Raw genomic sequence first — 9,437 nt, 5'->3', positions numbered from 1 at the left:
TTGAAGGGAACCATGAGCTCTTCATTCCATCAAAGTCCAGCCCTTTCTACCTTGCTGGATCCTTTCTCCTCTCCCTATTTTATTCTTTCCATTACTCACTCCCTTCTTTGGGGAGCAATTCAAATTTCTCTAACAAAGCAATTTAGCAACATTTTTATTGCTTAGGTTTCTGCTGATGAAACCTAGCAAGACCCTAAGGGGCCCTCCCAGGTACAAAAGCCCATCTGTGTCTCCTGTTCTTTGTTTGAAGAGAAAAAAAAAAAGGTTTTAGTCTCCTAAGCCTTCCCTGACTTCCAAAGAGCAGGCTTAAGCAGTTAATAGGACAATAGAGTCACAGGACTCCTAGTTCCTCTGGAAGGGATAGAGATAATACAAGGATACATATCTCTGAGTTCTTACACAGAAACTAAGATGCCCAGGCAGGTGGAGGATGGTGACTATATGTTGACCACAAGCTCATAGACCTCAGACTGGTTGGAACCAGAGGTGGAGATTCCAGAGATATCACCCTGTTACCTCACAACAAACATATCCAAAGGAAGACACACATCCTGCAAATTTTACATTTAAAAACGCTTCCAGGAAAACCATCAGAGAGTTTAGGCCTTCTGAGGAGGACCCTCCTGTTTTCCTTGCTCGGCCTTTGCAATAAACGTTCTCTGCTCCAAACTCTGACGTTTTGGTTTGTTTGGCCTCACTGTGTGTCAGGCACAGTGACTTGGACGACACTGACACATCCTTGTTTTCTCCCTCTCTGCTCCAGAAGGCAGGACAAAACATTTTACAGACATGTGCATTTTCCTCTCTATCAAGTTTTTTTTGGGGGGGGGGTGTGTCAGATGTTAAAATAATGAACCTTTGTTTTATCTTTTGATAATGTTATCCCAATATCTATTCTGCTATATTCTAAGAGCTCAAATAGTGGCCAGATAACTTTGCTTTGGAAATCTTTGGCAAAATGTACCATAGGAGGACAGAGACATGCAGCTTAAATTGAATTACACATTTTGAATTATACCACTGTGGGAGTTGGTGAAGTTCCTGATGCCGAAAACTCAACCTCTGTGCACGGGGTACCAAATTGAAACTTGGAGACAGAGTTTTGTGTGAAGTAGAAAAGAATAGCTTTATTGCTTTGCCAGGCAGAGGGGGACACAGCAGGCTCTTGCCCTCAAAAGCTGTGTGTCCCAAACTGGAGGAATTAGCTGGGAAGTTTTATAGCAATGGTTCAATGTTGGGGTGGCTAATAAGGATCTTGGTGTGTGCAGGGCCTACATTCTTTTAATCTGGCCTCAGGTCATCTCCTGATGAGCTGTGGTTCTCAAGGTTATCAAACTATCACTTTCTCTCTGGAATGAAGAATGCTTCATCAAGTACTTCATCTTCCATTTGTTGTGGCATTTGTTTCTTCAGAAGAACTCAAAGATATTGTTATGTGTGTCCCTTGAAGTGGAACCAGGACCCTGCCCCAAGGTTGCACTATTGTTTCTTGACTGCTCCTCCCTTGTCTCTGCATCCCCTCCCTTCTCTGGTTGGCAACTGTTTGAAAGGTTTCCGTGCCCAGGAGCCCCACAGGGTCCTGCTGTGTTTCATTCCCAGCTAAGCAGAAGTTGAACAATCCATGGGATTTTTCTGGCCAGTGAAATACAGTGTACCCCAGAGGAAGGGTGTGGTGTCTAAAGATAATCTGCAGAAGCACTTTAGGGACACTGACGTAATTGTCTGAGCACTTTTCACATTCTGCTACGGATTTAGATTTTCAAAATCAGGCTCTCCTTTTGCTCATACAGAAAACATGCTGATTTCCTAGAGATGAGCCTGTTATAAAAGGAGCTCTTCAGTGCTTTCAGTTTCAGTCTGAATTATGTTTACAAGAAATGCCATTTCAAGTGGCCTTGAGTGATTGAAGAGATTGTTTGCCTGGCTGGAAAACTGTTATTCTAGATCATTTTGAAAACTAATTACTCTTCACCTTAAACATAAACTACGGGCTTCCCTGGTGGTGCAGTGAGGTTTTTAGAATACAAGGTAAGTCACGTCACCTTTCTGCATAAAAGTCTTAAGAGTAGGCATTCTCCATATGGAGGTTACAGGATCCTACATCAGGTGGCTCTTGCCCGCCCCTCCCCTCCTCACGTGTTATTTCAGCTTCAGCATATGGCCCTGCCTTAAGGTACCAAACACACCCAACTCTTCTCCAATCAGGAATTTATACACAAACCCTCCTTCTGTCTAGAATTCACTTCTCTCATTTTGTTCCTTATTGTGCTCTTACTAAAATTCATCTAAACTCTCATTCTGTCAGGGAAGGCTTGCTGACTGACTAACCTAAACTGGGTCTCCTTTCTATACTTACTCATAGCACCCTGTGCTGTATTCCTTTACATTGCTTACCAGAAATTCAAACATTATACTTGTTTGTATAACTTGTTTTAATGTCTTATTTATGAGCTAAAAAAAAAAGCATGAGCAGGGACCACGGTTGTTATACTAACCACAGAATGCTCGATGCCTTCCCAAATACCTCCCACAGTACCCAGCACATGGTCAGTGGTCAATACATATTTTCTGAGTGACTAAATGCAGTTATATTTAAAAGTATTCACATTGATGTCATTCAGAACTGTGTATGACTTTTGCTCTCTGCAGTGTAACTTTGTTTTTAAAAAATAGAGAAAATCCATCAATAATAATCAAAGCATGAATTGATGAAGGTGAATCTTGCTAGTATTGTATTTGTTGCTCTTGTCATCATCACCATCATCATTTACATTGGGTTTGCCTTTGATGGTTCTGTGTCTCAAAAGAAAGCACTCTCTCTAAAAGATAAGTGTATTATACAAAGCAGGGAAATTTAGGGACTTTACTTAGCCTTGTTTTGAATTAACACTGAGAGTTTTGGATTTTATTCTGAGTCCAGTTGTTTACATAATATCATTCTGAATAAAAAATGAAAAGTTATTGAAAAAATTTAGTAAAGTAGGGCACACTTCCTTCCCCATTAACAAAGCAACAAAAAAACAGAGACCTGAGGAAGTACAGCCTGAGTCAGTGGATTGAACCCTGTTACTTTTATCTTCTACACAGAGAGTTAGGCAATTTAAACATATTTTAAGGCAAACAAGACATCTTCTGTAGACATTGTTCAGTGGCCCCTTCCTCCATGCTTTTCTTCAGTCCTTGAGACTGTTCAAACCCTGGAGCACCAATTATGAGATGGAGATGTGTTTGCATACAGATGGTTTTAATTATTCCAGCTCAGTAGCTCCCAATGGTGCTGATTTTGCCTCCAGGTAACATTTGACAATGTCTGAAGACATATTTGGTTGTCATAATAGGCTTGGTTAGCCCTCTTCTCTGGAGAATTTCCCTTGAGTAAAAGGGAGCTGCTCTGCCCAAAGGGGATGACCCACGGGCAATGCCTGATGTGGTGGGCTATAGATATCCAACCCTTTGCTTCAAGGAGGGACCAACTCTAGTGCTGGTTGTGCTACAGAGATCCCACGGGACGAGCCTGAAGCCAGTTTCTACCTGAGACTATAACCTTTTTAAATTTTTACTTTCTTGCCCTCTCCTGCTTACCTCAGACCCCTTCTGTTGAAAACCCTCCCTCAATAAGTCACTTGCACAAAACTACATCTCTCAGTCTCTGCTTCTAGGGAAACGGACCTAAGATATTACAAATCCTGCCTTGTGGTTTAATATATGTAAACTTCATGTGAAGGTTCCAAGTCTGTTTTAAAAGAATGAGTATTCTGTTTGGGGGTGCAGGCTCTACAACTGAACATTAGGCCAAGTTTGTTCATCACGTTTTTAAAATTTTTTCTAACTTCTCTGACGTTTTGGTCTTTTATTTTATGAATTATTGAGATGTGTTAAAATCATTTTTATACCTCACAGTATGGAACTTGAAAGCCTTCTCTGTTCTTTATCTGATTACAATTTAAGTGAAAAAATTCATGCTTAAATCATCAAACTCAAAATTATTCACCTTTACTCTCCTCCAGGATAATTCAAAGACCTTAGAACACTTGATCTATATCCCACTCTTTCTGAATTATTTTATGTTAATTCTGTCTTCTCATTTTTCAATCCCAGTATATATGATTTAGACTTCCTGTCTCTTGGATCTTTTTACTTCTGCTTAAAGTAAAATATTTAGAACTTCCATTAGAATTGGTCTGCTCATGGTAAACTCTCCTCCAGATATGAATTTTGTACCCATTTTTGAAAGTTTTTTTTTCCCTGCATACATCTAGGTTGACAACTATCTTTTTCTTTACCTTGAACTTTTTCTCTTGCACTATCATTCCACTTCCATTGATGCTACTGAGAAATCAGCTTTCTTTTGCCTTGCTGTAAACTAAATGTTTTTCCTCTGTAAATATTTTTCAGACATTCTCATTTGTATGCTATAATTTCGCTCTGATTCCTCAGGTGTATATTTACAATTTTTTTCTACTTGGACTTAATCTTGCATTTGCACATGGATGATTTTTATAGTTCTGGGAAATTCTCTGACACTGTATCTTCAAATATGACCTCTGTCCCTTTTCTCTTTCCTCTGCTACTACTTCTGATTACATATAGGCTAGACAATTTGCTCTATTCCCTCCATTACTACCCTAATTTTCAACATGCATCACTTTTTCTGATGTTTCTCTACCTCAATCAGTTTCTCTTCATTTGGGTCTAATCTGCTTCTTAAACATATAGCCCCTGCCCAGTGACAAAGATGTTCTGTTTCACCAAATATTAGTTAGGTTTCCTCTGAGCACTCTTCTCAAATAGGACTTGACCTTGACCCCTGTCCTTAACTTGTCCTTAACTAGACCAACTTTAATAAGAATCCTGCTAAGTTAGTTTATTGAATTTCCCCACCTTTGATATCAGATCAAAATCCTCAACACCTACTCTTGATGCCGTGGACTGAATGCTTGTTCCCTCCAAGACAGAATTTGGTATCAAGAAGTGAGGTGCTAAAGTTTAACGCATACCTAAAAATGTGGAAGCAGCTTTGGAATTAGGTAATGGATAGAGGGTGGAAGAGTTTTGAAGTAGATGCAAAAAAAAAAAAAAAACCAATATTGCCATGAAGAGTACTAAAAAGATGATACTGGTGAGAACTCAGACAGAAATGAGAAACATCTTTTTTGAAACTGAAAGTAAGATGATTCTTTTTATAAAGTGACAAAGGACCTGCCCAAATTTGTTCATGTTCTACTATTTGGTAGAAGATAGATGAAACTGGATATTTAGATGAAGAAATTCTAAGAAAAGTGTTGAGAGAGAGGCTTGATTCCTTCTAACTGCTTAGAGTAAAATATGAGAAGAGAGGGCTTCCCTGGTGGCGCAGTGGTTGAGAGTCTGCCTGCCAATGCGGGGGACGCGGGTTCGTGCCCCGGTTCGGGAGGATACCACATGCCGTGGAGTGGCTGGGCCCGTGAGCCATGGCTGCTGGGCCTGCGCGTCCGGAGCCTGTGCTCAGCAATGGGAGAGGCCACAGCAGTGAGAGGTCCACGTACCGCAAAAAAAATTAAAAAAAAAAAAAAAATATATATATATATGAGAAGAGAGAAAATGATGGAGTAATTGTTAACGAAAGAGGAACCAGAAGGTAAAGATTTGGATAATTCTCAGGCTGACCATATTACAAAAAATAAGAAAATGTATTCAGAAGAGCACAGTAAGGTTGTGGAGGCAGGATCATTTGATAAGGAAATCAGTGTGGTGTGAAGCATGGATTTAATTAGCCATCTCAACAAAAAGCAAGAATAGAGATGGGACTGTAACAGCAGAAACACTGCCAGCTGGAACTACAGGCAACAGAGAAAATAGGATAAAATGAAGAAAGACTGTTGGACTTCTTAGACCCAAGAGAACTGGACCATAGTACTATTTGTCTGCTAATATGTGCTATTGTTTAAGATAAGGGAAGAGGAACCCCCAGATACAATTCAGAGATCATCACGGCTGCCATTTCCACCACAAGCACAAAGTGCAGGGACTTGGGGGGTAGGGGTACAGGTCTGCCTTTATTTTCATTTCAAAGGGTGGGAAAAATGCCCAGCAGAGAATCTGTAGCAGCATGACCTCCACCCCACAGAGCCACAGGCACATGACCGCTGCCAGGAGCAGACTCAACCATACAACCCCCACCAGGCAGAATTGTGCAGGCAGGGCTGATGCCCCAGTGGGTCCTGGGGCAGGATTCTGTCCCAATAAATATAGAAGGCAGAGCACTGAGAAAAAGTGGATTATTCTTGTGCCTTAAGATCTAGTAGAGCTTACCTTGCTAGGATTTAGACCTGCTTGGGACACGCACACCTTCCTTCTTTCTTTCTTACTTTTCCCTTTTGGGATGGAATGTCTATCCTTATGCTATTTATCCATGTCCCACCGTTGTATTTTGGAAGCATATAACTTGTCTGTGTTCACGAATTCACAACTGGAGAATTTTGTCTCAGGATGATTCTTACCGCAAGCCTCACCATATCTGATTTAGATTATACTTACATGAGACTTTGGACTTTAGATTTTAGAGCTGATGCTGGAATGTGTTTAAGAATTGTAACTTGGAGCCTGTTGAGATAAAGTGAATGTATTTTGCATGTGAAAAGGACATGAATTTGGTGGAGCCAGTGATGGAATGCTATGGACATCATGTTTGTGTTCCCCCAAAATTCATCTGTTAAAGCCTAAATTCCCAATGTGATAGTACTTGGAAGTGGGTTTTTTTAAAAGTAATTAGATCGTAAGGTAGAACCTTCATGAATGGAATTATGCCTTAATAAAAAGAGAGTTAAACATAGGATCTCTTTCTGCTCTCTGCCACATGACCATACAATGAGAAAGCAGCTAACTACAAACCACCAGACGCAGGATCTGCCAGCAACTTGATCCTGTACTTCCCAGCCTCCAGAACTAAGAAGACAATAGGTGCTCAACATCACTAGTCATTCGAAAAATGCAAATCAAAGCCATAATAAGATACATGTCACACACATTAAGATGTCTACTATTTTTTTAGAATACAAGAAGCTTGTTTTTCAGAAAACAAGTTTTGGTAAGGCTGTAGAGAAACTGGAATTCTTGTACATTGCTGGTAGGAATGTAAAATGAAACAGCTGCTGTGGAAAACATTATGGCAGTTCCTCAGAAAATTAAACATAAAATTACCATTTGATTCAGCAATTCCACTTCTAGTTATATATCTCAAAAGAACTGAAAGCAGGAATTCAAACATGTATTTGTACACCAATGTTCATAACAGCATTATTCACAATAACCAAAAAATGGAAACAACACAGTTATCTATCAACCTATGAATGGGTAAATAAAATGGAATATATTATCACCCCACACTGGTCAGAATGGCTATCATCAAAAAAGACACAAGTAACAAATGTTGGAGATGACATGGAGAAAAGGGAACCCTTGGTACACTCTTGGTGGGAATGTAAATCTGTGCAACCACAGAGAAAACAGTATGGAGGTTTCTCAAAAATCTAAACATAGAACTACCATATGACCCAGCAATTCCACTCTTGGGAATGTATCCGAAAAAAAAACAACAAAACACTATTTCAAAAAGATACATGCACCCCAACGTTCATAGCAGTGTTATTTACAATTGCCAAGGTATGGAAGCAACCTAAGTATTCAGATGAATGGATAAAGAAGATGTGGTATATATACACTATATATACTCTTCAGCCATAAAAAAGAATGATATCTGACCATTTGCATCAATATGGATGGACTTGGATGGCGTTATGCTGAGTTAAATAAGTCACACAGAGAAAGACAAATACTGCATGATATCACTTATACGTGGAATTAAAAAAAATACAACAAGCTAGTGAATATAACAAAAAAGAAGCAGACTCACAGATATAGAGAACAAACTAGTGGCTACCAGTGGGAGGCGGGAGGGGCAACAGAAGCGTGGGGGCAGAGGAGGTACAAACTATTGGGTGTAAGATAAGCTACAAAGGTGTACTGTACAACACAGGGAATAACTGTAAATGAAGTGTAACATTAAAAGTTGTATAAAATAAAGTTTTTTAAAAAAATAAAAATAAAATTCAGTATCCATTTCCCATGGAATAATATTCAGCCTTAAAGAGGAAGGAAATTCTGACACATGTTACAACATAAATAAACCTGAGGAGATTATGCTAAGTGAAGTAAGCCCAAAGGCAAATACCGTATGATACCATTTATATGAGGTATCCAGAGTAGTTAAATTCATAGAAATAGAAAGTTTACTAATGATTCCTGGGAAGTAGGTGGGAGGGAAATGGGGACTTATTGTTTATTAGATACGGAGTTTCAGTCTAGGGTGATGAAAAGGGCTGGAGACAGACAGTGGTGATGATTGTAACAACCATGTGAAGATATTCGATTCCACTGAATTATACGCTTAAAATAGATAAAAGAGTAAATGTTAGGTTGTGTATATTTCACCACAATGAAAAAAAATTAATATTTTAGGTGGAAGGAAAATAGAACTTGATAGTCTCTGCATTTTATATATTAATGTACAGTCAACAGGGACAGAGAGAGATTGGGACCTCTCCTACTCCAAATATATCAGGGGAGGAATTCATTAATTCATGTTTGATCTGGGCCTGTTCCCTAGACCAATCAACTGGGCCAAGAGTGGGCACCATATTCAGTGCAACCTGGGACAAGTGAGCACAAAGACAGTGGTCAGGGAATAAGATGATATTGATGAAGTAAAAGGCTTCCATTCAAATAACAATACTGAGTAAGGAAGCCACACTTCCACGGAAAGGGGTACAGAGTCCAGAGTTGATATATCAGTCATGGTACAGCACAGAAACCACTTTAGTTTGTTTACACATAATACATTTGTACAGGTGATAGAGGAATAGAGATCAAAGACAGGGGCCTGTGAAGTAACCCCAGGGCTAAGTAACTGCAGGAAGAAGCAACAGTCTAAGGCTGGAGAGACAAGGGACAAGGTGCTGATACTGAAGCCCAGAGGCTTGGGCCTCACAGCAGGAAGTGATGCGTCACAGGGCCTCTGCTGGGGCAGTTGGAGCCGCAGAGGAGATGTACCTCCTCCCAGATACTACCTGAGGAACACAGGAAGCAGAGACCCCAAATTGTCCCTTCCTCCCCACTCACAGTTTTCATCCAAGGCCTCATATCTTGGCTGAACCCAGCAGGCAGGCAAGGGAAGGGAGGAATATGTGTGGTGCTGAGATTTAATTTCCACAGGCATGGAGAGCAACAGGAAAGGAGCAGAACAGATCTCAGAGCAAACAGGCAAAGACCAGCAACGATAAGCACTCCAGACACTACTGTTAGAGAGACAAAGGGATCTTTCTATTTTAAAAAGGGCTGGAGGGGCTTCCCTGGTAGCGCAGTGGTTGAGAGTCCGCCTGCTATTGCAGGGGACACGGGTT

This window comes from Monodon monoceros, unplaced genomic scaffold (genome assembly GCF_005190385.1).
Source record: "Monodon monoceros isolate NGI ecotype Baffin Bay Population unplaced genomic scaffold, NGI_Narwhal_1 Super_Scaffold_18, whole genome shotgun sequence".
NCBI classification, from domain to species: domain Eukaryota; kingdom Metazoa; phylum Chordata; class Mammalia; order Artiodactyla; family Monodontidae; genus Monodon; species Monodon monoceros.
Note: the sequence above shows the minus strand (reverse complement) of the source record.